The 25253-nt window shown below is 44.0% G+C and overlaps 1 pseudogene; it reads left to right on the top strand.

Annotated features, from left to right (window-relative positions):
- The first annotated feature begins 5703 nt into the window (after positions 1-5703).
- LOC123129451 (protease Do-like 7) overlaps positions 5704-25253 on the top strand; it is a 31460-nt pseudogene continuing 11910 nt past the window's right edge.

Genomic DNA, 25253 nt, shown 5'->3' with positions numbered 1-25253 from the left:
AGATGTGGGAGGAGTGGTGGTGGGTGGGTTGACCTGTTTATTTTTTATTTTGTGTCGGTGGGTGGGTGGGTTGGGGGTGTTATCAGAATAAGGCTCCGGTGTTATTAGAATAAGAGTCTTAAGGGTGTTATCATAATAGACCCACCCTATATATATATATATATATATATATATATATATAGTGTTATTATTCATCACCCAGGGTGCAGAATAAATTATTCTTCACCCGAGGTAATCTTACGATCATTTCATAACTAAATTACGTTTGAAATTCAAATAGTTACATTTCTATTGATTCACTACGTAAAATTTGACATAAGAAAATAAAAATATAGGTCATAAGACAAGAAAATTTGCACTTTATGTGTATTTTAGACTAAGTTTTTACGTTTGTAATTTTATATAACATAAAATATTTTTTACGGCGATTATATATTTTTTTACGGTCTCTTTTTGCATCGGAAATAAGACAAAACTGACGGAACGTAAAATTACGATGCATTGATGATAAAATAGAATGAAGAATAACTATTCCTCATTCAGGGTGACGAATAGCGCGACCCTATAATATAAGAAAATATATAATCGCCGTAAAAAATATTTTATGCTATGTAAAATTACAAATGTAAAAATATAGTCTAAAATACACATAAACTGCAAATTTTCTTGTCTTATGACCTATATTTTTATTTTTTCATGTCAAATTTTACGTAGTGAATCAATAGAAATGTAACTATTTGAATTCCAAATGTAATTTAATTATGAAATGATCGTAAGATTACCTCAGGTGAAGAATAACTTATTCTGCACCCTGGGTGATGAATAGTAACACTATATATATATATGTGTGTATATATGTAAATATATATATCTAAATATTGACTATAGGTGATTGCACGGGCACTCTACTAGTGTGATAATGTTTTCCGGATCTTGGGATATCGTCGAGTGTAACGGTAATCCCAAAACAACATTGAAAAAATGATTTTGGAAGAACGGCCATATTAAATTGACCTAATTTGTTTGTTATACTTTGAGAAATTGTCATCACAAAATCAATCGACAGAACACAGAGAGTTAATATATGCTTTGGTTCCTTAGACCATGAGAGTATCGTTGTCACTTTTTACTGTACGATGGACTTTGGGATTGCTCAAACGTGATCTATAACATGGTGATCATAATGATAATTTACAGGTCGCGGAAAGGGGTCGGGGTAAAAATTGTTTTATAGGACGTCATTGCACCAGTGGGGGATGATGGGGAGCATTCCACGGACATCACCATGTGAAGAGCCCTTTTTTAAGAGACATGTGCAACATCTACTTCAAACATATAAAGGTGAATCTTCTCCTTTATGTGTGTTTTCTTGTCCCCTTCAAGAATGGTATACTACTTGACCCTCCATCATGCATCCATCAGTTTGAGCAGCGTTTCATACATGGCGAGGGGGAGTGCAAGAATAAGAGAAAATCTACACCATTCTTGTAGGAAGCCTGGAAGCGGCAACAGAAGAAGCAACAAGTGAAGTTGTTAAAGGGTTACACCCACCGGACATTCGGTACCCCATGCAGGAGATCAACCAGGAGTAGCCAAGGTCCAAACGTGCTCCAACAACAGGACATCTAGTGCGTCATCCGCCGACCGGACATCCGGTGCACACTGAAAATCCCTCAAAAGGACACCCGAAGGTCATCCCAGATGGATCAGACATCCAATGCCCATCGGACATTCGGTGCCTCAGCGTGTGACCAAACATGCGATGTCGGCTTGCGTGCAGTTTTGGGCCTCAAGCTCATGTATCCCTCTCCCACCTACCCTTTCGCCCTAGCACTATAAATAGACACCCCTCCTCATTTCTAGGGTTAGCTAAGATTATAACTAAACTAAAGAGCTTAGCTCATGTATCTCCCATTTGTGGGATCTATCACCTCTCCTTTGGAGATTAAGACCTCCATTGGAGAAGATTTTCAAGGCCTCCACTTATGGAGAAGAAAGACTTCCTACAAGCATCAAGCCCAATAGAGTGTTTTTGAATGAACTACCTTTGTTATCTTGTCCCTTGATGTTTTTGAATGCTTGAGATTGATCATTTTCTTGTGATTTTAGTGTCTTGTGTGTGGATCTTGTCCATTAGAGTGTTCCTCTTGTGATTTTCCCCTTGTGTTCTTAGTATTTTTCCCAAATCCACCTCCAATTCGTGATGATCAGGAAGAAAAGGGCTTAACCCTATATCAAGAAGCCATTTAGTTTTACTCACTATTAGATGAAATTGAATGGCCAACCAACATGTATACAACTTGTAGATGACCACAAGACCAACGACAACAGGTTGAAGAAAATGATGGGTCAAGCACCAAACAATCCATTTGATTGGATGACGAAAAGAAAGAAGTTATAGGGGAGAATGGATGAGTCACCGTGCCAATGAATAACCGACAAGTGATGGAAAACAAGTGGGAGAAAGGAAGGCCGCCCATAATGTCGCGGCGACTAAAATGTCCACCACATGGGCGGACATTTTTTCCACAAGGGGGGAGGAGAGGTGCAAACTCATGTTGGATGCGCAAAAAAAGATGATAGATTGGGACCGGGAGAGGGTGAACAACAAGTTGAAAATTGAGCAGGAGAAGATAGACTTGGAAAAGCAAGAGGCGTGTGTCAAATGGGAGCTCAAGAAGGAATGGACTTTCGGAAAAATATAACTTGAGAAGGACAGGTTGCAACTTGCTCGAGACATGAAAGACTTGAGGATAATGTTAACAAACACAAGCTGGATGCAAAAAGAAAACATGGCTTGAGGGGAAGAAGAAGGAGATCAACCTGTGCAGGGAGTACGACAGGGCGAGAGCAGCGGTGGTAGCAGCGAACGCTGCATGGATGGCATACGGCAAGTGATTCACCACATTACTTAGCCATGGCCAATGCATTGAATTTTATGTTGGCATGCCCGAATTGTTGAATTGTGATTTATTTTGCTTTGTTGCATTGTTAAATTGTGGTGGGTTTATGCTATATGATTGATATGCATGATTTGCATGGATTTGAGAATTTGATAAAATGAATAAGACTTTTGAGAGGTCATCATGCGCTGTCTGTAATCACGCCTGGACGCGCCCACATACGTTTAGGGTGGCTGGACTTGCTAAGTCCGACTGTGAATGCTATGATTCCCTCTAAAGGGTAAGGTAGAACATTTTAGCTCGATAATCCACTTCTGAGCCCAGGTGTAACGCCCTCGATGCGGCTATATCTCCCACGTGTCGAAGCACGACTTAGAGGCATAACCGCATTGAAAGCAATGTCGCAAGTGAGGTAATCTTCACGCAACCCATGTAATACATAAGGGAAAGAGATACATAGTTGGCTTACAATCGCCACTTCACACAATTACATGAATAAAGCATTACATCATCCAAATACAAACAAGGCCCGACTACGGAACCAAAATAAAAGAAGAACCCCAAATGCGACAAGGCCCCCCGATCGACCCCAACTGGGCTCCACTACTGATCAACTGGAACGAAACAACACAAAGGACAAGATATTCATCGAGCTCCTCCTGAGCTTGGTTGCGTCATCTGCACGGTCTCATCGGCACCTGCAAGCTGGTTTTGGAAGTATCTGTGAGTCACGGGGACTCAGCAATCTCACACCCTCGCGATCAAGACTATTTAAGCTTATGGGTAAGGTAAAAGTATGAGGTGGAGCTGCAGCAAGCGACTAGCATATATGGTGGCTAACCTATTCGCAAAAGAGAGCGAGAAGAGAAAGCAAAAGCACGATCGAACAACTATGATCAAGAAGTGATCCTAGAACAACCTACGTCAAGCATTACTCCAACACCGTGTTCACTTCCCGAACTCCACCGGAAAGAGACCATCACGGTAACACACGCGGTTGATGCATTTTAATTAAGGTCAACTTCAGGTTTTCTACAACCGAACGTTAACAAATTCCCATCTGCCCATAACCGCGGGCACGGCTTTCGAAAGTTCAAATCCCTGCAGGGGTGTCCCAACTTAGCCCATGACAAGCTCTCACGGTCAACGAAGGAATAGACCTCCTCCCGAGACATTCCGATCAGACTCGGTATCCCGGTTCCTCAAGACATCCTCGACAATGGTAAAACAAGTCCAGCAAGACCACCCACTGTGCCGACAAATCCCGATAGGAGCTGCACATATCTCGTTCTCAGGGCACACCGGATAAGCTAAGCGTACAGGAGCCGACGTAACCCAAGTTGCCAAGGGATGGCCCTGCACGGTGCTCTGGGTTGGACCAACACTCAGAGGAGCACTGGCCCGGGGGTTTAAATAAAGATGACCCTTGAGTCTACAGAACCCAAGGGAAAGAAAAGGCTAGGTGGCAAATGGTAAAACCAATGTTGGGCCTTGCTGGAGGAGTTTTATTCAAGGCGAACTATCAAGGGGTTCCCATTATAACCCAACCGCGTAAGGAACGCAAAATCCGGGAACATAACGCCGATATGACGGAAACTAGGGCGGCAAGAGTGGAACAAAAGACCAGGCATAAGGCCGAGCCTTCCACCCTTTACCAAGTATATAGATGCATTAATTAAATAAGATATATTGTGATATCCCAACAAGTAAACATGTTTCAAGCAAGGAACAACATCTCCATGTTCCAATAAGGAACAAACTTCAATCTTCACCTGCAACTAACAACGCTATAAGAGGGGCTGAGCAAAGCGGTAACATAGCCAAACAACGGTTTGCTAGGACAAGGTGGGTTAGAGGCTTGATTCACAATATGGGAGGCATGATAAGCAAGTGGTAGGCATCATAGCATAGGCATAGCAAAAGAGCGAGCATCTAGCAAAGCAAAGATAGTAGTGATTTCGAGGGTATGATCATCTTGCTTGAAATCCCGCAAGGAAGAAGAACGAGTCCATGAAGAAGACAAACAGACGTAGTCGAACGGATCCTCACAAACGCAACGTTATCGGAACCAACCCGAAGAAGCAACACCGGAAAGAAAGCAAACAATATAGTAAACAACCATCACATATTCATGGCACGATGCTCAATCAAGTATGATGCATGTCCGGTTTAAAGAGGCATGGCATGGCAAAGTGCACAAGCAAACCTACAAATTAAGTGGAGCACAATATGCAACGGGTTGCATATTGACGGAACACCACATCAATTATTTAGTTCGATCTCGTTTATGTACCCAACAATATTAAATGTTGTTAGCATGGCAAGAGGTGAAACATAATGAAACTATCTAACTAGGCAAGTTTAAATGAGGCCGGAACCACAAAACAACAAGTCCGGAAACTCCTCATGTGCATATATTAGGTTTGGTACTGTTCTTCCCTAAACATAATTTTAGAGTTGTTAAACATGCTAGGTGAGTGCATCATGTTAAACTAGGCATTTTTCTACCCCATTTACATATAAAATTTATTAAATTCCGAGTTACGGTTATTTAGTTATGAATTAAACCATTTTAGCATGACATAGGAGCAGATTTACTCAAACAACATTTAAAACATTTCAAACATAGATGAAAGTTGCATATTATGAAACTAGATGAAATTCTAAGCAAGTTTCATATATAATTTATTTAGATCCGATGCACGGTTGTGGAGTTATTATATGCATGAACCTAAAGGGGTTTTCTGAAAAAACTGCAGTCTCTGGATAAATGGGCAAATTAGCAGAACGGAAAAAAAACATGGCGTGGGCCGAATCTGGGACAAGCCTAACAGTGCACAGGGGAGGCTGGGCGCGTCCTCACCTCACCGGGCCCAGAGGAGAAGATGGGCCGGCTGGGCTGGCAGATCTGGCCGGAGAGGCCTGGGCCTCAGCGCTGGAGGGGAGGCAAGCCGACGCAGCGGCTCAGGTCAACGCGGGCGCAGCGAAGGCGCTGACTGCGGGTGCGCCGTGCGTTTCTGAAGAAAACGAGCAGGGGACAGGCGCGGCGGCAGCTGGGCTTGCGGCGGCGCAAGATCCGGCCGGTGCTTGCCGTATCCGGCGCAGAGGAGGACGGGAATGGAATCCCAGTGGACCGAGGCAGGTCGGGGATGGAAACAGAGGAGCTCCGGGGCCACGACGATCTCTTGTGATTGCTGACAGAGGCGAGGCGTGGAGCGAGGCAGAGATGGGGCTTCAGGTTCGGGCGGCCACCGTGGAGGACCATGGCCGGTGCGACAGAGCTGCTGGTCCGGCGACGTTACAACGGAGACGGAGGGCGGCGGAGTCGAGCGAAGGTGCGTGCGAAGGAGAGGAGGGCGATGGGGCTTGATCCTGCTCTGCTGCTGCGGGCACGGGGAAGAGGAGGAGGGAGCTCGGGCTCCTGCGGGTTCGGGCAAGAAACAGAGCAGCTCCAGTGAGGGACTTGGTGCGGCCTTCCGCACGGACGGCGACCTAGACGCAGGGGAGAGGTGGAGGCGCGGTTTTGGCGAGGAGGCGGAGTTCCTGGTACTGCTCGCCGGAGCAGCGTCGACGAGGAGGAAGACATCGGGTGGCTCAAGACATGCCGAGCACGGGGTGAGACTTGGCGTCCTTGGCGGCGGAGTGCTCTGCTCAAAACAGAGAGAGATCGGGAAGTGAGAGAGAGAAAAGGAGGAAGAAAGGGAGAGCAAGGGAGGAGGGCGAGGGAGTCTGGCCTGGCGACTCGGGCAGGGAAGCGCGCGGGAGCTTCGGGCGTCCAGATCGGGCACGAAGGAGGACGGCGTACGGGGACGAGGGGTTGGTCAGGCGGGGCTGTGGTGATTGGCTCGTTGGGGAAAGCGAGACTGGGAGGAATTTTGGATCGGGAGGGGATGCTGCTGGTTCGGTGTGGGATCCGATGAAGAGAGTGGCGGCGGTGGGATGGATCCCTAGAAATTTGGGATTTGGTCTAGGGTTAGACTAGCTATATATAGTAGGTGGGTTAGACTTAGGGGTATATCGTCCCTCCGATCGCAATCGAACGATCGTGAATAAAATAGCTAGGAAGACCAAATAAGAAAAACGGTGACGTTTTGTAGATGTTTGGGGATATCCGAATCCAACGGTGACGACTGCTCGGGTCGGGTCCGGGACAATTTCGGACGCGCACGTGAGGGGTTCGATGCACTATGCAGAGAGGGTTTCGGACCGTGCGGTCGCATCGGACAACTCCGGAAGCGAAGAGGGGAAGGAGGATGGACTAGGTGGGCTGTGGCGAGACTGCAAGGGGGAGAAGAGAGAGAGAGGGTCCGACATCTATTTCCAGAGACCGAAAACGTCCGACGTTAGACCGGCTATATTGCCGCTATAGTTATCCGTTGGGCGTCAAACGGACTCCGAACGCGATGAAACTTGGCAGGCGGTCTACTAACAACAAAACAACACCGCACGCCGACTTTCATCCCATTCCGAGAACATTTTCCGGTCACTTATAAAATAATATTTCGGACGTGCCTCGGGCGCGTGCAAGTGTGTCTGGACTCGGAACGGACAAAGGACGGAACTGGGAGACCCGGACTAATGCAAGTTTTAAAACATGATGATGCAATGCACATGATGACATAACAAGATGCAACATGCAAGCGAATGATAAGGCAACAACAGCAAATAACTGGAAGACACCTAGCACCTCGGCCTCGGGGCGTTACACCAGGCTCAGCTGCACGCCCGCTGACAAAAAAATCAAAACAATACTAGAAAAATTCAAAAAAATCCATTTTTTGTGTGATGGATAAATGTATGCGTGAGGTCCGCTCCAATTTTCAACTCATTTGGACGTCTAAGCATCTCTCGACAAAAAAGAAAAATTCGGTCATGCATCAATTTATCTACCATAAAAAAAAATTGGAATTTTTGAACTTTTCGAGTATTTCTTTTGTTTTGTTTCTGATCAGGTGCAGATGAGTCTGGACACCAAAATGCCGCACTCATTTTAGCTACTCTAGTTAGGCTCTAGGGTTAATCCTCTACACCAAACCCAACCAATTCGGGGCATCTATGTCAATAATTTCGCGGCATCTGCTTGCTGATCGTTGCCTAACTTCCCTTCATACTCATACGTGAGAAATTCATCTCAACTACCCGGGCCTCACACGCGGCTGACTGGAAGCGGCCGGCTAGAGGGGAGCGGCGACGGCTGCTGGAGGCGCGCGCCGCGGCAGCTGGAGGGGAGTCGTTGTGTTCTCCGTCGTCGAGCCCCCTTTCCCCGTCTGCTGCTGATCAGCAGGTTATCTAATTGCAGCAGAGCATTGTAAAGCTGAGATCGTAATAGTGTGTAGCTTGCGTATGAGGATTGAGGAGAGGAGATCGTAATAGCTCCCTTCTCCGTTGTAGCCAAATTATTGTTGAATCCCATTCCTTACTGTGACAGAGGAGGTTGGCGGCGAGCTGGCGATGGAGACCGTGTCCTCGGAGACGGCGGAGGACTGGCGCCGCGCGCTCTCCTGCGTGGTGCCCGCCGTCGTCGTCCTCCACGCCACGGCGCCGCGCGCCTTCGACACCGGGGTCGCGGGAAGCAGCCATGCCACGGGCTTCGTCGTCGACAAGTCCCGCGGCATCATCCTCACCAACCGCCACGTCGTCGGGCCTGGGCCTGTGGTCGCGGAGGCAATCTTTGTGAACAGGGAGGAGATACCCGTGTACGCCATCTACAGAGATCCTGTGAGAGTTTTTGTTTTACTATTTGATTCCATTCGTTTCTGCTAGCTTATTCCGTTGCTCATGGCGTATTTTAATCAGTTTTGCTAAGGACCCTGTTTTAATCCAAGCTCCCCCACTCTTCTCTAAACAGGTACACGATTTTGGGTTTTTTCGCTATGAGGGCATGTACAAAGGAAGCATCACCTTCCCGGTGCCTCACGCTCCATCAAAGCAAAATACGGTTCAGGCACTACCTAGCCTAGCAAATAACCCAATGCATAGCTGCCCCATTAGGCCCACACACGACATAATCAACTTCATATCTTCTCTCTCCCCCCACGGACTTTCCTCATCTCCACTGCGTGCTCCTCTCTAGTTCTCTCTCTTACTTTTCTTCTTTTCTACTTTTGTACGCACTTTTGGAGCGAAGAAGCTGGTTCTTCTGCAAGAGCTCGTCCGGCTCTGCAAGCGCCCGTCTTTTTACCTTTCTTCTCCACGGTGGCTGCTCCTCCGACGTGGACCTGCGGAGCAGCGGTCCACGCTGGAGCGTTGGCCATGCCCTGATCCAGCTGCCATAAAGTACCTCAAGTACGAGGAGATCCCTGTAACACCTGAAGCAGCATCTATGGGGCTGGAAATTCGGGTTGTCGGTAATGACAGCGGCGAAAAGGTCCTGCCCCATAGAGTTACATGCATATTGGAGATGTCATCCCTTACAAGAGAGTTATCCAATAGACTGGGTTGCATGTTGATTCATGTTGACTGGATACAGGTTTCAATCTTGCCGGGAACATTGGCTCGACTTGACAGAGAAGCACCGAACTACACAAAGTATGCCTTCCTTTACATGACCAAAGCTTGTATATTCAATCCATGGATCATTATGTATTGCTGCATAAATTCGAAGTCCTAATCTTGTTTTACTTTTCTACTATAAAAGGGATGGTTACAACGATTTCAATACATTCTACATACAGGTAATTCTTTTCAGCTATCCAATATTCTGTATTTTTTTGTTCCAATCGGTGATGCCAATGCATCTAAAATAGTGTTTGGTGATTTGCTCCTCTGCGAGTGCTCATAAGTTAAAATATTTTTTGTTCTTTAGGCTGCATCTGGTACTAAAGGTGGCTCTAGTGGTTCCCCTGTTGTTGATTGCCAAGGAAGAGTTGTTGCACTGAATGCAGGAGGCACTACTTCCAGTGCTCCGGCCTTCTACCTTTCATTAGACCGTGTAAGTTGCTTCAGGGCCGGGCCCACTGTTGTGTCAAGTGTGCGGCCCGCACAGGGCCCATAATTTTGGGGGCCCCAAATTTTATATGTAGGCCTAGTAATTTTTAAAGAAAAAACCTATATCAAGGCCACACTGGGCTGCGAGGCGTTGGAGCTGGGCCTATGTCTTTTGGCCATCGAGCACTACGCTCGGCTCTACAGACTACCGCATCGATCACCAGCGCGTGCGCCTTGCCAGTGGACCGCATTGATCACCCAAGGCTCCTGATCGTGAGTAAGATGGAAAAACAGATCTCGTGAGATGGAAACAGATCGTGCCTAAAGAAAAATGACGACCCGGCGAAACCGTCGTCTCGAACCCTCGATCAGGCCCCTGTTCTCGATCGCGAAACCATCGCGTCGGCGACCCGGCGAGTCGGCGATGGTACTGAAACGGGATCCAGGGATCGTCTCATCGCCTTCGCCTCATCGGACCTTCCTGTTCCTGCTTCCTCTCCCATATTTCATACTCGTTGGCTCGTTGCATCGTCGAATCGATCTGTGACTGAACCCAGCCTCCAGGTGCTTAGCGAGTCCTTTTTTCGATTAACTTCTATTCCTACTCATAATTCCTAATTTTCGAATTAATTTTTGACAGAGATCGTTACTTCGTGTCTTCATTAGAGATTACGAGGATATCATTGAAGATTTCATTAGAGATTACGAGGATATCACTGAAGTTTTTCAAATAAATAGCAACTGGGAATTGAATAGCAGGTATGATTTTTTATACGTCCTATTGTTTTGTAAGACATTATATTATATACATTATAAAAAACTTGCTTCACATATATACATTATAATTGCTCGTAGTTCATTTTTTAGTGACTTAGGGCCCCATCTTTTAGTTTCGCACAGGGCCCCGGATTTTGTCCGCCCGGCCCTGGTTGCTTATGTATCAACACTAATATAGTACTTCCTCATGCTCTAAGTACAGGAAGAACATAAATGTTCTGGGATCATAGAAACCAGATCATCATCTCCTACTTAATCCATTAATTGTTTGGGGCCCTCTTAGCTAACATTATCTGCCTAAATTGTTCCAAGTAGTTAGAACACTCAATCTGATACGTGGCTGTTGGGACCCACTTGGCAGCAAGCCAGAATCTGCTTATATTCCTCGTGGTACACTTCAGGTGTGCATTCTGTCTGATGATCCTTTTGTTCTGTTAGATGCTACCGTTTTAGTTTTCTATTTTGGAGAGCTAATTACTGAAGGTTAATGGCACGCATCCCATGGAAACCTACATTTTTGGATGGGGGGAGTAATTGTTTTATCTATTGTTTGGGAACTCAGATCATCCATGATCCATTTTTTATTCTGTCCTTTTCAAAGGTGACTTTTCAACACAAAGGTTTCGAAGAAACTCGACGTCTTGGACTCAGGAATGAAACCGAGCAGGTATGATCCTCCTGTGCTCCGTTTTCTAGTTTGGAGAAAGATGTATATCTTGTCTTTTGACGGCTCTGTGTGCTACATGATTAATTGCACCTTGAAATTTCTGCTAGGACAGGCGGTACGACTTGTTTCTCCAGCAGGGGAGACTGGAATGCTGGTTGTTGATTCTTTGGTAATGTTTGCTTCTTAGTTTTGTTATTCCTAAACATGTTTTCTTTTACGCTCAGCTTGTTGCTTCTTCCATTGTACTCCCTCCGTAAAGAAATATAACCTTTCTATCTCATACGGAAACTGCGTAATTCTGTTATTGCAGGTGCCAGATGGACCTGCAGACAAACATCTGGAACCTGGTGACGTGCTGATTCGCATGAACGGGGAGGTACGATTGTTTTCAAACGGTCTACTAATAGTATTTCACCTTAATTTTTTCACCCTGTACTGATGTCTTGTGACTCCATTGATTGTACTGCTGATACCTCTGTTATCATCAATAAGATCTGTGTTGGTGTTCATCATGGCCTTCAACAATTCATTTATATTAGTTGCACCTGATATAAATTTGATTGTGGAAACTTAAGTTGTTAATATTTCAGAACTTATACTTGATTTTTCAGAAAATATTATGCTTGGTTGCTGTTGTATATAGACTGTTCTCTAGGTTATCGAATGCCAATTTGCCAAAAGACATTGCTTCCGAAAGTTATGAAGATTTAGTATACTAGTTTATTAGTGTGCATTCTTCAAATTGTTCTCGCTCCATTAGCAGTGACTTGAATTGGAACACCCGTCTATTGTGGACGACTGTTTTCGTATATCCCTGATTCCCTCTGTTTTGTTGTATGTACCACCAAATATAAGATCAGGGAACTTATTAAGCAATGCACACACCCAATTGACCATGGTTTTTAAGGCAGTAAAGAAGAGGCGAGGCACCTTACCCCTGCCCCAACTATTAAGCACTAAGGCATGAGGTGAGGCTATGCCTTGGACAATCCTAACCTACCTTTTTTTTATGAAAAAGCTGCGCAGCAGCTTTTCATTGAAATAGTAGGGGTAGAAATACAAGAGCAGAGCAGTCAGATACAGCTACAACCAGGGCTTAGCCCAAGTGCCGAGATGGCGCACGGGAAAAACTAAACCATGCCTGAAAAGCCTAATCAGGTTCTAATGGCCTGTGGATCAAGCAGGTGATCCTATTACTCCCAGCTAACGTCCTACATAGAGCATGGGCCGGTGTTGTTTGTTTATTTTTGATGATTCTCGCATTTCTTTCCTTCCAAGTGGTGCACCATGCATAGCAGTGTTGTCCCTAGGCATTTTCAGATGGTGTATTTACCACAGCCCATAGGCTATCAGTTTTTGTAATTTTGTGTGTTGGTTCTCTGAAAGTTACTTCATGTTTCTTGTAGTCACATGCATAACCTAACTATAAAACTCGGTTGCTTGATGTTCACTATATTTCTTTTCGCTGATGCATTTTTCATGTTATGTTAATTTGTCATACAACATTAATTTCTTATTGAACGATGTTCTTAACTATTTACAGATTGTAACACAATTTCTCACTATGGAGTCATTAATTGATGAGAGCGTTGGCAGGGAGATAAATTTGCAGATCGAAAGAGGTGGAACCCCTTTAACAGTAAAGCTGAAGGTAGTTTGAGAGCTTGACACATCTTATTTAATCTGCATACGAGAGAGCAGTATATATGATGTATTACTCCTGTAATACAACGTGCCCAACTTCATTTTCCTATTGTAACCTCAGTTTGCCACATCATACTTATTTGACTCTTCAGGTAGGGGATTTGCACTCCATAACTCCAAATCATTTCCTGGAAGTTAGTGGTGCTGTCATCCATCCACTTTCATACCAGCAGGTAAGCAACCCTGCTTTCATTATTCTTGTCTGAGCCGAATAGCTTACGCTCTCAGAATCTCAGTGCCGTTCTCAGGGAAACCATATGTATTTGTTTCTGTAGTATTCTGCCTTCAAGAACATTTTAATGCAAATAAAATTTGGACAGTGAGTCAGTTTGAAACACTATTCCTTGGTGTCTGTCTTCCTCCTTTCCTCGGCTACAGCATCCTGTCCTTGGAGAGGATCAAGGCCTTGCTAACCAGTAGGAAAGCACCTGATTTTGTAATGTGGGGTGGGGGGCTAATCTGGGTGCCGAGCTTAGGGCATGTAAAGGGGCCTTGCCTGACCAATTAAGTCGTTGGATGTGATTGCTGACGGTGCTGGACTCTCGGCCGACGAGTGGCTTATGCACTACACCTTGGAAGCCTCCCTTGTTCGGCCACCTAATTAGGGTGGTTGGGCACCTGATCCCTGGGTTGGTGTCATGCATCTACAGTAATCAAATGACACCATGATTATGCTCAAAGGCTCGGATCTTGACATTGTTAACCTTAAGTTCCTCTTCTTTGCTTTGAGGCCATGTCGGGTCCTAAGATCAACTTTGACAAGAGTGAGGTGGTGATATTAGGATACTCTGAGGCCGAACAACAGCGGATTGGCGACAACCTAAATTGCAGGTTGTCCTCCTTTCCCATATCTTATTTGGGGATGCCCCTATGAGACTCAAGGGTTATGCTGGTCAAGTTTGACCCACTCATGGGGTGGGTCGCGTCTACAGAACCCTGGCGCAGACGTTTTACTTCCAAATGTAGTAAGACGGCCCTGATTGACACAAATCTCTCTAGCCTTCCCATGTATATGATGGGATTGTATATCTTGCTGGAGCGGGCCGGGTTCGCAACTCGTTTGATAAAGATCTTTCTTGTTTCTTCTGGCAGGCGAGAAAGATCGTCAAAAATACCATATGCTAAAGTGGGTTGACATCTGTTTGCCGAAGGACCTGGAGGGGATAGGCATCCTAGCTTCCCGTCGCATGAACGTGGCCCTCATGCTCCGTTGGGTCTAGCGGATTATGCGAGGGGAGGGGGTTTGTGGTTGCAGCTTCTTCAGACTAAATATTTGCGGGGTGAGCCTCTCCCTGCTTGATCCATCTAACGGATCAAGCAGCAGATCTACCTAGGGGTTACCTTCTCCATCGGCAATGGAGAGGGGACCCTATTTTGGCTCCACGCTTGGCTCGGTGGAACTCCTTAACGTATGGTGTTCCCTAACCTGTTTGCCATTTGCGCGGATCTGATGATGTTGGTGTCTTCAGCTGCCCTAAATGGTCAATGGAACATCTTGCTCCGGTGGTCATTAGGGCATCTGGAGTTAGTAGAGCGAGCTAATTTGCGGACTACCCTCCTCGCTGGTGCTCGCAGAATATTCGAACACTATTTCTTGGTGTCTCGCCATTTCGGGTGTTTTCTCTATCAGCTCGGCATATCATGCTTGGTGTCGCAGGGCGACTATTGCTTGGACATCGCCACTTGGAAAGCACCCTTGCCCTTGAAGATCAAAAAAAATCTTTGGCAATTGTTGAGGGATCGCCTCCCATCCAAGACGGAGATGAACAAGAGACACGGCCCAGGGAATGACCTCTGCCCTCTGTGTGGGGTCCCTGTCTCGGGGATCCACATCCTCTTTTCTTGCACCACAGCGAGGCTTCTTTGAGGTCTTTTTCTGTGAGGCTCTAGGGCATGATTGGGAGGCCCTAGACTTGGCTGGAATCATTCAAACCAGTGTCAACCAGACCAGTAGGAGGAGACACCTCTTCTGGTTTGTGTTTGCAGTGTTAGCTTGCACTCTGACTTGATCTTCAAATTCCTGGCGTTTTTGCAGCACTACTGGCACCCGTTGTCTAAGTAGCGCGACCGAAAGAGGTTTGGACTGATGATGAACGCGATTCATGATGACGCTAGCCTCCTTGCCTCGCAACAAGTCCCCTCACTCTGCGGCCACTTGGTGGTCTTTTCTCCCTATTGCTTTTATGCTTTTCTTAGGCGTGTTTGTGCCGATGCCCCAGTAGGATCTTCTATTTCTTTGAACTTGACACTCTTGTATGGACGTGGTGTTGGCTTTATTTATATAGTGGGGTGAAAGCCTATTTTGAGAGTACACATCCTATCATTCTCTGCCACCGGGAGCTCTGGCCTTTGTTGTGTGTATAGTAGGGTTACTGATTCTCCTTTTGTTGGAGGCGTGTGGATCTAGTCTGGGCTTGGTGTCGATGACCCTTTCTCGGATGTGGATCGTTGCCTCAGCCCAAGCTCATGCCAGGACCCTCTCTCCTGACGAGGAGGAGCTTGGATCTGGATCCTTCTCCGATCTACTCCATATCTGGCGATTGTTTGGCTAAACAAGATAACCATGGTCTTTGATGCCATATGTTTGAAGAATGCCTTGAAGGTACTCATACCAAGGATGTTAGAGTTTCTTTGTTTCGGACGTTCCATGACGGCAGGTGAGAGATGTTTGTCCCCAGATTTAGTGAACAAGGCATTTGAAGTCTGAGCTCCGTGAAGCTTATCTGTTATCTACACGTCAGAACATTCAAGCCTTAGGTCACTGCCAATTAGACCACCAGCAGAGGCGAGCATAGTTACTTAGACTACTTTGGGCCCCCGAAGACTCCAGTCGTGGTTGTGAGATGGTATTCTTGCCTGATCTGCCATCAGACTCCTTCTGTAGCCTTCCTCATCTTTGTTATGTACTTCTCCGTTTTTATTTACTCTGCATATTAGTTTTGATCAAAGTCAAACTTTACAAACTTTGATAAAGCTAATAGGCAAAAATATTAACATATACAATAAAAAATCAATACCATTAGATTCATTGTTGAATGTTCTTCTACATCATATAGATTTGTTATGCTAAATATTTATATTCTTTTCTATAAATTTGGTTAAATTTTACAAAGTTTGACTTCAGTTAACTATAATATGCAGAGTAAATAAAAACGAAGGGAGTAGTATCTTTAGCTTTCTTCATATATGTGCATTGCACCAGTGGCGGGTCTAGTGGGGGTGTGCCGTGGGTGCCCCGGCACCCCCTCCAAAGTTGTAAAATAAATTTTACTATATAGTTAACACTAAATATCAATTAAGTTGTTGTTATTTTCGGACTATTTATTGAGATTATGATGATGCTTAGTGTAAGCTTTGACGTGTGGCACCCCCAAGCTTGCAATTCTAGGTCGGCCACTGCATTGCACCATGTTTCAAAACTGTCCTATGTCGAACTACTTTAAGTTTGAACAAATCTATGAACAATATATTAGCATTTATAGCACCAAATTAATTTCATTAGACTCATCATAGAATATATTTTCATAACCTGTGTATTTGATGTTGTAGGTATTAGCATGCTTTTCTATATACTTGGTCAAACTTAAAGTAGTTTGACCTAGGACAACACTAAAACTTCAACTAATTTGGGACGGTGGGAGTATGTATTATAAGCTTTAATGAAATACTCCCCTCCGCAAAGAAATATAAGAGCGTTTAGATCACTGAGTACCTTTTAGTTGTAAAATGGGAGACTATATGTTTATGTAGTCTATGAAAGCATCTCCCTCTGTAAAGAAAATATAAGAGCGTTTAGATCACAAAAGTAGTGATCTAAACGCTCTTATATTTCTTTACAGAGTGAGTACCTTTTACTTGTAAAAAGAGAGACTATATTTATGTTTATGTAGTCTATGAAAGCATCATTGTACATAACTTAAACTAATCTTGTATTTTCCGTCCAAAAAACTAATCTTGTATGTAATGATGTTTCAGGCTAGACACTTCGGGTTCAAATGTGGTCTTGTATATGTTGCTGAACCTGGGTAAGACATCTGACAATTCATGTTCTATTTCCTGAGATTTCTGTCTTATTCAACATGGTGCGACGCAGGTACATGCTCTCCCGGGCATCGGTTCCACAATATTCTATTATCAAAAAGTTTGCAAGAAAGGATATTGCAGATTTAGGTGACTTTATTGCGGTTATTTCAGAACTGTCTAGGGGAGAACGAGTGCCTCTTGAATATGTAACATACACTGCCCGACATCGGAACAAGGTAGGAAAATATTGTGACGACCTATGTCATTATTACTATAGATAATGACACTAGTCCTTGGATTATTTCTTGACAAAATCTTGTCTTGTCAAATAATAATCCATGTCAGAGATATGCAACAGGGAAATAGCTAGAGATGGTCATTTATATTACAATACCTTGCCACACAGGGCTAAAAGTCTCAGGTAGGCTTCTCACATGTTTTGCCAAATTATTACATCTCCTAACACCGGAGTTCCAACTAGCAGTACTAGATAGATGATGATAAAATAATTTCTGGATTACATAGCTAGATCATAGTTACTTATTCATCCCAACCCCCATATGTGGCATCCAGATCGTACATAGCACTAGATGGATCCACATCTAGGTCCCCTGTGTAGTTGTAGTCATCACCATTGCTCTCCTCACTTGGTCCAGTAGGATTCTCATACAAGCTTTGCTCTAAGAAAAAGATGATTAATAGCAAGAGTGAGTACAAAGTACTCAGCAAGCTCAAAAAGCAAAATGCAACACTCATGATAGCTCAATATAAATCAACAAGTCCTACCTCAACTCAACACCTTTCAAAATAACCATTTGTTGCAGAAAGTTTATTTCAATTTATAAAAGCTATCAAACACTCGTATTGCGAGATAGACCACCAATAGGTCCCCATAATCCCCAATCCAAGAGACTGGCATGAATTCATGTTTTCCTTTAACTCTGCAGAGTTTGTATCACTTTACCCATAGAGCTCGAAACCATAATTGCCATCTGCATTTCCTTAGATGCGAGACATGGTTCAGAACCTAAGCTTTTTCCCATTTGTATATTATATCTCCACCCGGCTAGTGTCACTAGCCGTTGTGTCGGGTTTCGGAACCCGCACTCCACCAACGCTTAATATATATAGCGCTTGCTAATGCACCCATCCGGCATTAGCGTGGGAACTCATCGCCCATCCTACTACTACTTACCCATGTGGAGAGTATAATAACTTGATGGTATTGGGCTCAACTCGTCTTAGACGAGACCATGGTTGATACGGTTGTAGTACGGCGCATAAAACGAGTGAAAGTTATTTAATTCTTAATATACTAGCCATATGTAGAGGGCCCCACCTTCCAGTATGTCCATCCAGGGCACCCTCTACCCACCAAATAATTATTAAAAAAAAAATCAATGGATTAGCTGCTCCATCAGCTAACCCAACTTTTTGGCAATAGTCACTCCACACAATTTATTACCAAAACATTTTATGCAAGTTGATGATAAGATGCAGTAAAGAATAGTGTTTTTCAAAAATAGCTCTACTCAGCATGATCAAGGAGAGCCTGCCTGAGTTCTCGTACTCAGACCCGGACTCAATTTGCTTCTGTAGCGTCTCCTTCTCCTGACTGTACTCGCTTCCTGCAGTTCAGCAAATATATATTTCGAGACTAAGTCGAGTGAATACTAGGAAAATAAAAAAATATACGTCAGTGCAGTGTGGTCATCCTACAGTCAAATATTACTTTTTTTTTCTAATGTCTTTTTACTAAGCTTGCATTAGTATGCGTACTAGGTGTGCACCTGGATAAGTTACTAAGCTAATTTATCCTCCACGTGCCCTCTCCCTTTCTCTAAACTAAGCCTATCTCTCTCTTCCCTGTACTAGTTCTGTACTAGTAGTCCTCAACCGAACAGAGCACCCACTAGTATTACTAGTCCAGCGAGAACACAAGTAATAATACAGACTGATGCTCCTCTGCTCCTTGCCCAGATCGGCGCCGCCGCCAGCGACGGGAAAGATGCCGCTGCTAGATCCTCCACACTCTCTCTCCCCTGACGTGAATCCCCATATTATCACCATGAATTTCAGCCTCAACTCTCTAATCCCCATCTCTGTGTGTGTGTTCTTTTGGCTTGCAGGTCAAACCCTATTGGGGATGTGATTTCCCTGCTCCAGATTGAAGTGGTTGGCGTTGGGCGCCGCCGTGATGCTGGATGGTGCAGGTCAGAGCTCCAGTGCGTGTCCGTGGAGCAGATCCACCATGGGTGCAGGTTAGTGGTGCCCTTGTTCCTTTCTCAAATATTTAGGATAGTCAAGTTCTCAGATTTAGTAGATTAAAATGGCTCCCATGTGTGTGTACTGAACATGTTCACCCCTTTGAATAATCTTGGTGTATTTCTGCTGCCTAATTAATCTGGGAACTTTTTATTTTACATCTTAATGCCTTATCCATGTTTCCTAGTATCGTTGCTTCCAAGATCTGGGGTAGATGTTCCTGCTGTGACTTTTGTGCACCTATGAATAATTAGGATACTTCTGCGTGCATCTGTGAATGACTATGAGACGTGTGTGCATCTGGGCTGGTCTTCTTTGTGTATGTGAGAAATATATAGTGGCAGAAGAAGAAGAACTCACCTTTCTTCTTTTGCCCTCTCTGTTGGTCCTACTCTTGCTGCTCCTACGCTCCAAGTCCACTCCAGTAGGCTAGATTGTAGCTCCAGCCTGTCCCCTTCAGTCTATTGATGATTTCTCAGGTCACCATCTTCACTTATTGATCTTGGATCTTTGTTGGTTGTGAACAGGGGAATGGAAATGCTACTGAGAAGAAGAAGAGAGCTTGGTCTGGCTATTTGGAAGCAGAGTGAAGAGTGTGCTACGGTGAAACCTTAGCCAGGTTACTCCTCCTCTCTTTCTAGTACCTAGCTAGTTATGGTTGCCCATCCCTACTATACAGTGTAGTCATTTGTGGAGTCTCTCTATTGGCTAGGAGTTGCAGCCCATGCCTAGACCAACTGTTAGTCAATTGACTACTGATATCTATAATGCACGTGATGGTGGTGGTCAATGTGTATCCCAAATATGTCTCACTGTTTACTGCTTTGACCACGAGATATTTTTGGGTTGGTCTAAGTTTGGTGTGCCCTTTGTTGTATAGCTTAGCATAGTCTGGTCTCTCTCTCTCTTTCTATATATATTTTTTTTCAAAGATTTGTAATACACTTGTACAGCTACTGTCTGAGGTTTATGAATATAAATATATATATATATATATACTTGAGTGGTTATGAATGCTTGTTGAAGAAATCTGATGTGTATTTGCTTAATGGATTCTACTTAATTATCTAGTTAAGGGTGGAAATACTATGTGAAAATATACGGGTCGTTACATCCTACCCTCCTTAGAAAAAGATTTCGTCCTCGAAATCGAAAACTTACTTAAAAAGGTTGGGGTAGGTTACTCGTAGGTCTTCCTTCTTCTCCCACGCCGCCTCACGAACTGAGTGGTTCTTCCATTGCACTTTGAAGAACCGAATGGTCCTTGTCCTGAGCTTGCGGTCTTCAACTTCTAAGATCTTCAATGGTCGTTCTTCATACGTCAGGTCTGGTTGTAATTCAATTTCCAAGTCTGATACTTGTGGTGGTGGCTTGTTGCATTTCTTAAGTTGAGATATGTGGAAGACATTGTGAATTCTTGATAAACGTTCTGGTAACTCCAACTTATAAGCAGATGTTCCCTTTTCCTCCAAAATTTTAAATGGCCCAACATATCTAGGACTCAACTTTCCTTTGATTCCAAAGCATCTAACCCCTCTCATAGGTGATACTTTTAGATACACCAAGTCTCCTACTGCCAATTGCATAACCCTCCTATTCCGGTCAGCATAGCTCTTTTGCCTATTTTGTGCAATCTGGAGTCGTTCTTTGATTAGTTGGATCTTCTCATCATTCTCTCTCACTATGTCAGGACCAAGTAATGGTCTCTCTCCAACTTCATACCAGCATATAGGTGATCTGCATTTCCTCCCATACAATGCCTCATATGGAGCCATTTGTATGCTGGATTGATAACTATTATTGTAAGCAAATTCTGCTAGGTGTAGATGCTTATCCCATGATTCTCCAAAGTTCATTACACATGCTCTCAACATATCCTCAAGGATCTGATTTACCCGCTCTGTCTGGCCATCAGTTTGGGGATGATAAGTCGTGCTAAAGTGGAGCTCGGTTCCAAGAGACTTCTGTAGGCTCTTCCAAAAGCTTTATGTAAACATGGAACCTCGGTCAGATGTTATGGTCTTTGGCACACCATGGAGGGTAACTATTCTCTCTAAGTACAGTTCAGCCAACTTATCAAAGGAATATTTCTGGTTTGTAGCAATGAAGTGTGCTGACTTAGTGAGTCGGTCGACCACAACCCATATAGCATCCTTCTTTTTCGGTGTCATGGGCAAACCAGTAATAAAATCCATACAAAGATCTTCCCATTTCCACTCTGGTGTCTCTAATGGCTTTAATAACCCGGCAGGCCTTTGATGCTCCGCTTTTACCCTCTGACAAGTGTCACACTTGCTGACATATTCTGCGATTTCCCTCTTCATACCAGGCCACCAAAAATTTCCCTTCACATCCTTATACATCTTCGTGCTCCCAGGATGGATAGTGTACAAAGTGTCATGAGCTTCATGCAAAATAATTTCCTTGATCTGTAGGTCATCTGGCACACAGATCCTACTATGGTTCCAAAGAACTCCTTCCTGGTCCAACCTGAATTGTGAAGGCTGACCTGCTTGAATTCTTCTCGTTTCCTCCTTGATGAATGCATCCATTGCTTGCTTTTCCTTAATCTGATCTAGCAATGTGGGGTGAAATGTCATGGCTGCTATATTAGCACTAGATGTGGCCTCTCTCAGCTCTATTCCCATCTTTGCAAGATCCTGCAGTAGCTCTTTGCCATACCCTTCAATTGATATGTGGTTGCATTGCTTCTTTCTACTAAGTGCATCTGCCACTACATTTGCCTTACCAGGGTGGTAGTTAATTGTCAGATCATAATCCTTGATTAGTTCCAGCCACCTCCTCTGCCTCATGTTCAACTCTTTTTGTGTAAATATGTATTTGAGACTCTTGTGGTCGTTGTACAGTGTGCACTTAGAACCATATAGGTAGTGCCTCCATGTTTTCAGTGCAAAGACAACAGCTCCCAACTCCAAGTCATGGGTAGGGTAATTTACTTCATGTGTCTTTAATTGCCTAGAAGCATAGGCTATCACTCTATCATTTTGCATCAGAACACATCCTAGTCCAGATTTTGAAGCATCACAATACACCACATAATCTTGTCCACTTTCAGGTAATGCCAACACTGGTGCGGTAGTTAACCTTTTCTTTAGTTCCTCAAAACTTCTCTCACACTCTTCAGTCCAAATAAATTTAGCTTCTTTCCTAAGCAATTTGGTGATTGGTGCTGTAATCTGCGAAAACCCTTTTATAAATCTGCGGTAGTATCCAGCAAAGCCCAAGAAACTCCTTATCTCACTTGGGTTGGTCGGACGAGCCCAAGACACAACTGTCTCAATTTTGGATGGGTCAACCTCAACTCCTCTTCCTGAAATTACGTGCCCCAAGAAAGCTACTTGGTCCAGCCAAAACTCACACTTACTAAATTTTGCATACAACTGATTCTCTCTTAAGATTTGAAGTGCTATCCTCAAGTGTTCAGCATGCTCTTCCTTGCTTCTTGAATATATTAATATGTCATCAATAAAGACCACTATAAACTTGTCCAAATATTGCATAAAAATCTTGTTCATCAAGTTCATGAACATAGCTGGGGCATTAGTTAGACCGAATGGAACCACAGTGTACTCATGGTGTCCATATCGAGATACAAATGTTGTCTTCTCAATATCCTCTTCCTTCACTTTCATTTGGTGATATCCAGATCTCAAGTCAATTTTCGAGAAGACACATGCACCCTTGAGTTGATCAAATAAATCATTTATTCTCGGTAACGGATACTTATTCTTTACAGTTACCTTGTTAAGGTCTCGAAAATCTGTGCATAGCCTCAACCCTCCATCCTTTTTCTCTGCAAATAATACTGGTGCTCCCCATGGTGACATGCTTTCCCTAATGAATCCTTTTTCCTTCAACTCATCCAATTGTTTCTTTAGCTCCACTAACTCTGGCTGTGACATTTTGTAGGGCCTTTTGGAGATGGGTGATGCCCCAGGCATTAAAACAATGCTGAACTCTAACTCCCTATCAGGCGGCATACCCGGCAGTTCATCCACCCTTAACTAGCTAATTAAGTAGAATCCATTAAGCAAATACACATCAAATTTCTTCAACAAGCATTCATAACCACTCAAGTATATATATATATATTTATATTCATAAATCTTAGACAGTATAGTTGTACAAGTGTATTACAAATCTTTGAAATATATATATATATATATATATATATATATATATAGAAAGAGAGAGAGAGACCAGACTATGCTAAGCTATACAACAAAGGGCACACCAAACTTAGACCAACCCAAAAATATCTCGTGGTCAAAGCAGTAAACAGTGAGACATATTTGGGATACACATTGACCACCACCATCACGTGCATTATAGATATCAGTAGTCAATTGACCAACAGTTGGTCTAGGCATGGGCTGCAACTCCTAGCCAATAGAGAGACTCCACAAATGACTACACTGTACAGCAGGGATGGGCAGCCATAACTAGCTAGGTACTAGAAAGAGAGGAGGAGTAACCTGGCTAAGGTTTCACCGTAGCACACTCTTCACTCTGCTTCCAAATAGCCAGACCAAGCTCTCTTCTTCTTCTCAGTAGCATTTCCATCCCCCTGTTCACAACCAACAAATATCCAAGATCAATAAGTGAAGATGGTGACCTGAGAAATCATCAGTAGACTGAAGGGGACAGGCTGGAGCTACAATCTAGCCTACTGGAGTGGACTTGGAGCGTAGGAGCAGCAAGAGTAGGACCAACGGAGAGGGCAAAAGAAGAAAGGTGAGTTCTTCTTCTTCTGCCACTATATATTTCTCACATACACAAAGAAGACCAGCCCAGATGCACACACGTCTCATAGTCATTCACAGATGCACGCAGAAGTATCCTAATTAATCATAGGTGCACAAAAGTCACAGCAGGAACATCTACCCCAGATCTTGGAAGCAACGATACTAGGAAACATGGATAAGGCATTAAGATGTAAAATAAAAAGTTCCCAGATTAATTAGGCATCAGAAATACACCAAGATTATTCAAAGGGGTGAACATGTTCAGTACACACACATGGGAGCCATTTTAATCTACTAAATCTGAGAACTTGACTATCCTAAATATTTGAGAAAGGAACAAGGGCACCACTAACCTGCACCCATGGTGGATCTGCTCCACGGACACGCACTGGAGCTCTGACCTGCACCATCCAGCATCACGGCGGCCCCCAACGCCAACCACTTCAATCTGGAGCAGGGAAATCACATCCCCAATAGGGTTTGACCTGCAAGCCAAAAGAACACACACACAGAGAGGGGGATTAGAGAGTTGAGGCTGAAATTCATGGTGATAATATGGGGATTCACGTCAGGGGAGAGAGAGTGTGGAGGATCTAGCAGCGGCATCTTTCCCGTCGCTGGCGGCGGCGCCGATCTGGGCAAGGAGCAGAGGAGCATCAGTCTGTATTATTACTTGTGTTCTCGCTGGACTAGTAATACTAGTGGGTGCTCTGTTCGGTTGAGGACTACTAGTACAGAACTAGTACAGGGAAGAGAGAGATAGGCTTAGTTTAGAGAAAGGGAGAGGGCACGTGGAGGATAAATTAGCTTAGTAACTTATCCAGGTGCACACCTAGTACGCATACTAATGCAAGCTTAGTAAAAAGACATTAGAAAAAAAAAGTAATATTTGACTGTAGGATGACCACACTGCACCGACGTATATTTTTTCATTTTCCTAGTATTCACTCGACTTAGTCTCGAAATATATATTTGCCGAACTGCAGGAAGCGAGTATAGTCAGGAGAAGGAGACGCTACAGAAGCAAACTGAGTCCGGGTCTGAGTACGAGAACTCAGGCAAGCTCTCCTTTATCATGCTGAGTAGAGCTATTTTTGAAAAACACTATTCTTTACTGCATCTTATCATCAACTTGCATAAAATGTTTTGGTAATAAATTGTGTGGAGTGACTATTGCCAAAAAGTTGGGTTAGCTGATGGAGCAGCTAATCCATTGATTTA

This window comes from Triticum aestivum, chromosome 6A (assembly GCF_018294505.1).
Source record: "Triticum aestivum cultivar Chinese Spring chromosome 6A, IWGSC CS RefSeq v2.1, whole genome shotgun sequence".
NCBI classification, from domain to species: domain Eukaryota; kingdom Viridiplantae; phylum Streptophyta; class Magnoliopsida; order Poales; family Poaceae; genus Triticum; species Triticum aestivum.
This window is presented reverse-complemented; position numbering and strand designations above follow the sequence as displayed.